The sequence below is a fragment of the Ovis aries genome, chromosome 6 (assembly GCF_016772045.2).
Source record: "Ovis aries strain OAR_USU_Benz2616 breed Rambouillet chromosome 6, ARS-UI_Ramb_v3.0, whole genome shotgun sequence".
NCBI lineage: Eukaryota > Metazoa > Chordata > Mammalia > Artiodactyla > Bovidae > Ovis > Ovis aries.
Genome location: NC_056059.1, coordinates 48,790,599 through 48,797,952, shown reverse-complemented (window position 1 = coordinate 48,797,952; position 7,354 = coordinate 48,790,599). Strand labels below are relative to the sequence as shown.

The 7,354-nt window shown below is 38.0% G+C and overlaps 1 pseudogene; it reads right to left on the bottom strand.

Moving 5' to 3' along the window:
* Nucleotides 1–299: 299 nt before the first annotated feature.
* Nucleotides 300–511, bottom strand: LOC101108749 (large ribosomal subunit protein eL38-like; annotated as a pseudogene).
* Nucleotides 512–7,354: the final 6,843 nt, after the last annotated feature.

Sequence of the window (7,354 nt, the reverse complement as noted above, 5' to 3'; positions counted from 1 at the left end):
AAAGAAACATAAAAATCTTCTGAAAAACAAAAAATCTTTGTGATCCTGGGATAGACAAATATTTCCTAGGAGAGAAAAAGCACTAATAATTTTTTTAAATTCCATAAGTGGACTGCAGTAAAAATTTGTCTCCTGTTCAAAAGACACTGTTAAAAGAATAAAAAGTATCCAAAACATATTTCTGATAAAGTAACTGTGTCCAGAATATATAATGACCATCAAAGTTTTAATAAGACAAAAGTCTAATTTCTTTCAAGAATTTTAGAAATTTTAATACAGTTCAAATCAGTGTGTGTGGTTTACTTCAGTTCCTTCACTGCCAAACCTGGAGGCAGGTTCTTTCTTTCTGCACTTTCTTTTTGTCTATGATGAACAAATAGGTGTAAAGGTATATGCTGCATCCAACTTTAAACTTCACGTTATCTTTGTTTTTATTGATCTTGACAGACTTAGCATCTTTTTGCCTGACTGTAAGCAGAAAGTCTTTGATTTCCCCAATTTTGAGAGGCATGGTGATGAGGTACAGAGAGCACAGCTGGAACAAGGAGTGGCAACAAGCAAGGAGAAGGGAAAAGTACGAAAGTATAACTTTATTTTTTTTTTATTTCTTTTTTTATTTTTTATTTTTTTTAAATTTTAAAATCTTTAATTCTTACATGCATTCCCAAACATGAACCCCCCTCCCACCTCCCTCCCCATAACATCTTTCTGGGTCATCCCCATGCACCAGCCCCAAGCATGCTGCATTCTGCGTCAGACATAGACTGGCGATTCAATTCACATGATAGTATACATGTTAGAATGTCATTCTCCCAAATCATCCCACCCTCTCCCTCTCCCTCTGAGTCCAAAAGTCCGTTATACACATCTGTGTCTCTTTCCCTGTCTTGCATACAGGGTCGTCATTGCCATCTTCCTAAATTCCATATATATGTGTTAGTATACTGTATTGGTGTTTTTCTTTCTGGCTTACTTCACTCTGTATAATTGGCTCCAGTTTCATCCATCTCATCAGAACTGATTCAAATGAATTCTTTTTAACGGCTGAGTAATACTCCATTGTGTATATGTACCACAGCTTTCTTATCCATTCATCTGCTGATGGACATCTAGGTTGTTTCCATGTCCTGGCTATTATAAACAGTGCTGCGATGAACATTGGGGTACATGTGTCTCTTTCAATTCTGGTTTCCTCGGTGTGTATGCCCAGAAGTGGGATTGAATCATGTCAAACATCTGTTCATTAAACCATTTGCCCTCATGAATATATGGTGCATTATATCTTTAGTGAAGTGTCTGCTCAGACACTTATCCATTTTCTCCATTTCTCTGATCCATTTTAAAGTTATACTTTCTATTTGCAATTTTTCCTTAAAATTTTCCTTAAAAATGTCACCCAATAAACCTACCCCTAGGTATTACCTCAGAGAAGGCAATGGCACCCCACTCCAGGACTGTTGCCTGGCAAATCCCATGGACAGAGGAGCCTGGTAGGCTGCAGTCCATGGGGTTGCTAAGAGTCGGACACGACTGAGTGACTTCACTTTCACTTTTCACTTTCATGCATTGGAGAAGGAAATGGCAGCCCACTCCAGTGTTCTTGCCTGGAGAATCTCAAGGACAGGGGAGCCTGGTGGGGTCACACAGAGTCAGATATGACTGAAGCGACAGCAACAGCAGGTATTACCTAAGAGAAAACTCATGTCTCCCAAAGACCTGTACATAAATATTTGTAACAGCTTTACTTATATTCTCCAAAAATTCCAAAACAATCTAAATATCTGTCATGAGTGACAGGAAACTATACTACATTTATAAAATCAGATACTACTAAGCAGTAAAAAGGACCAGACTGCTAAGAAATGCAAACACACGAATAACTTTCAAAGCATCATACTTGATGGAAATAAAGCAAACACAAATTTCTACATATTATTAATATCTGGTTAACTTATTTGACATTCCAGTAAAAGCAAAACTATCAGGGAAAAAAAATGTCTCTAAAGTATCCTCAAATGTTTACAAAGGGGAAGATGGCACACCAACAAAAATAAACCATCTATTCTTAAAAAAAAATTATTCCCTCAGTTTTAGAATAAATAACTTACAGCAATATTTAATAATGCAAAAGAACTCTAACAATAATGGTGGTGGTGGTTTAGTCTCAAAGTCATGTCTGATTCTTGGGACCCAACGGAAAGAGGAGCCTGGCAGGCTAGAGTCCATGGGATTCTCCAGGCAAGAGTACTGGAGTGGGTTGCCATTTTCTTCTGCAGGGATCTTCCCAACTCATGAATCAAACCCTGGTTTCATGCATTGTAGGTGGATTCTTTAACAAATGAGCTACAAGGGAAGCCCCAACAGTTACAGTTAAAGAAAATAATTGAATTTAGCCTTAGATTTTGCTGAGGACTCCCCAGTTACAATCAGTACTTTTAATATTTCTTAAAGTTTATATTTTTAGCTGTAATTCTGTCAGACAACTACACTAAACTGACATTAGATTGGCAGTTATAAAAATATTCAGAAATTAGTTATTATTACTCAAATACTTTAATGATGTTAAATTTGTAATTAATTTTAAAATATATTAAAAAGAATTGGCATTGATATTATAAACAAAGTCATTTGTAATAAGGGATTATATAATATTGTAAGAGAAACTACTACTCTGGCCTGTGGTTGGTTTTATTTGCAGTGTGCTGTCAAGTTTTTATTTATGCTTTATTGCAAATATGTGTTTCCTAGGTAGAACTAGTGGTAAAGTCTTTTGCATGCCAATGCAAACTCAGGTTCATTCTTGAATCAGGAAGATCCCTAAAGAAGGGCATGACAACCCATGTCTGCAAAATTTCATGGACAGAGGAACGTGGCAGACTATGGTCCACAGGGTTGCAAAAGTCAGACACTACTGAAGCAACTTAGCATGCATGTATTGCCAATATAAATATTTTTACATTTTAAAACAGGCATTTTCATTTTTAAAATGTGTTTGCATATTGCTGTATGGTTTATGCATTCACATCCTCTCAAAAATAAGTTCTGTCTATTTTGTTGTTTCTTTTTAATTTTAGGCAAAAATATAGTTTGAAAAAAAAACCATGAACTTACTGATTGAACAGATTAAACATAATTCTTAGGATCCTTTTAAACAAGACTTTACATTTACTGGACCACTGTATTCTATCACAAAAATCAATGGTGTACAGAAGCCAGCCCACCCTGCCTCAAAGAAAACTGATCATTCATTTTTCAGGAAATTTGCTTGCTAATTGCTATATACAGACGTTAGTAAAGGTGGTTTGTTGTTTAGTCACTAAGTAGTGTCCAACTCTGCAACCTTATGGACTGCAGCATGCCAGGCTTCCCTGTCCTTCACCATTTCCCAGAGTTGGTTCAAACTCATGTCTATTGAACCAAGTTAGTTATGCTATCTTTGGAGAAGGAAATGGCAACCCACTCCAGTGTTCTTGCCTGGAGAATCTCAGGGACAGGGGAGCCTGGTGGGCTGCCGTCTATGGGGTCACACAGAATCGGACATGACTGAAGTGACTTAGCAGCAGCAGCAGCAGTTATGCTATCTAATTATCTCATCCTCTGCTGCTGCTGCTGCTGCTGCAAGTCACTTCAATCGTGTCCGACTCTGTGCGACCCCATAGACGACAGCCCACCAGGCTCCCCTTTCCCTGAGATTCTCCTGGCAAGAACACTGGAGTGGGTTGCCATCTCATCCTCTCTATTCCTCTTGCCCTCAGTCTTTCTCAGAATCAGGGCCTTTTCCAATGAATAAGTCCTTTGTATCAGGTGGCCAGAGTATTGGAACTTTAGTTTCAGCACCAGTCTTTCCAATGAATATTCAGGACTGATTTCCTTAAGGATTGACTGGTTTAATCTACTTGCTCTCCATGAGACTCTCAAAAGTCTTCTCACACACTGCAATTTAAAAGCATCAATTCTTCAGCACTTAACCTTCTTTAAAGTTCAACTTTCACATCCATACATTTACATAATTAGAGATTAATTATATAAATTTACTCTTAAATAACATTAAGAAATAAAATAATACCTCAAAACATATCACTTTCTAATTGGTTTTTCTTACATTAACTTATGTCTATGGTTATTTACACACAATTCATGTATATACTAAAATAACATATACTGATGTGCCATTGTGCAACTTTCTCAATTCCACTTTCAGCAATGTCACATATGTAGGTAGAATTTGGCTATCGTAGGAATATTTGCATCATAAAGAAGAAAAAAAACATGAAAATACAGGGGAAAATTAAGGTAAAAAATGGGTGGAGTAACCCTAAAATTGAACATTAAAATACAAAATGGTTTAAATATTTGTACATACTAATTGTAACCCTAGGTTAATTCCAAGGTCAGTCTAGCATGGTATTCAGTTTCTAACAGATTGGGTATTGACTATCATCCCTGGAGCTAAGTTTTAGTGCTAGAGGCAATATTAATTTTTTTTTTTAATTTATGAAGTGCATAGTTCACACTCATGCTTGCATGCTCAGTCACTCAGCTGTGTCCGACTCTGCTATCCCATGAACTGTAGCCCACCAGAGGATGCTCTGTCCTTGGGATTCTCCAGGCAAGACTACTAGAGAGGGTTGCCATTTCCCCCTTCAAGGGATCTTTTGGACCCAGGAATCGAACCTGGGTCTCCTGAGTCTTCTGCATTGGCAGGTGGATTCTTTTACCGCTGAACAAGCTGGGAAGCCCATACAGAGTTCACAATTATGAGATATGACAATTAGCAGTTGAGGGGGACCCCTCCTCAAACTAATGTTTACTAAGTGGCTGCTAAGCTTGTTTTCAAACTGCTGAAGAAGTGAATATATAATATGTCAGCATTAGATATAATTAAATAAGAAAATGATGCAATCTCTTAAATAATTATTGAAAAACTGTATACTGTTTAAATTTTGGCTCACTTGGTCCCTGTAACAACAACCTAGTGAAGGCTCTCTAAATTCTAGAGATGGGCTTCCCAGGTGGCTCAGTGGTGCAGAATCCACCTGTCAGTGCAGAAGATACAGGAGACCTGGGTTTGATTCCTAGGTCTGGAAGATCCCTTGAAGGAAGAAATGGTAACCCACTCCAGTATTCTTGCCTGGAGAATTCGATGGACAGATGAGCCTAGTGGGCTACAGTTCATGGAGTCACAAAGAGTCCGACTAGACAGCCTTTAAGCACAAGCACAAAGATTAGAGATATCTCAGCTCTAACTATAATCCACACTAGCTCTGTCATTTCTCAAGCTATCTAATTATTTTACATATTTAATTTTATTTCCTGTGTGTCACCACTTGTAAAAATATGTTTAACCAGTTACAAGTCTGTATACATTTATTTGTACATAATTGTATCTATCCTAAATGTCAATTTCTGCATAATTTGCAGTGTTCCCCTGCTTTGATATTTTGAAGTTTGATATTAAAAGAAAGCTAAAATTTCCTTGAACTAAGTCATTTATATTGTTGTTTTAGTTTTTTAATCATGCCCTGAGGAATCCAATTCTCATTGGCATACTCTTATATTAATATATTGTACTGTGCTCAATCCCTCAGTCGTGTCTGACTCTGTGGCCCTGTGGACTATAGCCTGCCAGATTCCTCTGTCCATGGAATTATCCAGGCAACAGTACTGGAATGGGTTGTCATTTCCTTCTCCAGGGTATCTTCCCAACCCCAGGGTCAAAACTGCATTTCTTGTGTCTCATGCATTGGAAGGTGGGTTTTTTACCACTAGCACCACCAAGAAAGGCCCCACATACTCTCATAAGAATTAAGCATATAATACTAATTATGTTCAGTATTATAAACTTTACTGAATGGTCCTCAAAATTGAATTTACACAAAAATACATCCTTTATTTTGGAGCTTAATAAAATCTTTTGTTTTATCAAAATTGAAGACACATTTTAAACATTGTATTATCACTATTAATAATAGGGGAAAACATGCTGATCTTTTTGACCAAAATAAGCCTAATCCAAAAATAAAAATGAGTCAATGACTCTGACAGAGAGCTTCAGATTGAACACAACAGAAATACTACTGGAGCGAGAAATACTACAGGAGCCACACAAAAATATAACGCAACTCTAGGTATCTTAAATAGGAAAACAACTAGATACATATAGCACCACTGAAAAGGCTAGGTAAAAAGGTTTAAAAACCCATGGAAGTTTCTTTTTTTTTTTTTTTTTTGCCTCCAATATGACAGTGGGTGATCCAAGGATCACTTCAAGGCAAATCAGTCAGTCAGTTCAGTCACTCAATCGTGTCCTACTCTTTCTGACCCCATGGACTGCAGCACACCAGCCTTCCCTGTCCATCACCAACTCCCAGAGCTTACTCAAACTCATGTCCATCGAGTCAGTGATGCCAGCCAAGCATTTCATCCCCTGTCATCCACTTCTCCCGCCTACAATCTTTCCCAGCATCAGGGTCTTTTCAAATGAGTCAGCTCTTCGCATCAGGTGGCCAAGTATTAGAGGTTCAGCTTCAGAATTAGTCCTTTCAATGAATATTCAAGACTGATTTCCTTTAGGATGGATTGGTTGCATCTCCTTGCTGTCCAAGGGACTCTCAAGAGTCTTCTCCAACACCACAGTTCAAAAGCGTTAATTCTTTGGAGCTCAGCTTTCTTTATAGTCCAACTCTCATATCCATACATGACTACTGGAAAAACCATAGCTTTGACTAGATGGACCTTTGTTGGCAAAGTAATGTCTCTGCTTTTTAATATGCTTTCTAGGTTGGTCAGTTTGTAAAGAATCCGCATGCAATGCAGGAGACCCAGGTTCGATTCCTGGGTATGGAATATCTGCTGGAGAAGGGAAAAAGCTACCCACTCCAGTATTCAAGCCTGGAGAACTCCCATGTGGTCGCAAAGAGTCAGACAGGACTGGATGACTTTCACTTTCATTTTTAGGTGTTTCCCTGATAGCTGAAGGCAAATAGATCCACATCAATAGATCCATATCATCACTTCATGGTAAATGGATGGGGAAACAATGGACAGAGTGAGAGACTTTATTTTAGGGGGTTCTAAAATCACTGCAGATGATGACTGCAGGCATGAAATTAAAAGATGATTGCTCCTTGGAAGAAAAGCTATGACCAGCCTAGACAGCATGTTAAAAATCAGAATCATTATTTCGCAGACAAAGGTCCATCTAGTCAAAGCTATGGTTCTTCCAGTAGTCATGTATGGATGTGAGAGTTGGACTATAAAGAAAGCTGAGTGCCGAACAATGGATACTTTTGAACTGCGGTGTTGGAGAAGACTCTTGAGAGTCCCTTGGACTGCAAAGAGTTCCAACCAGTCA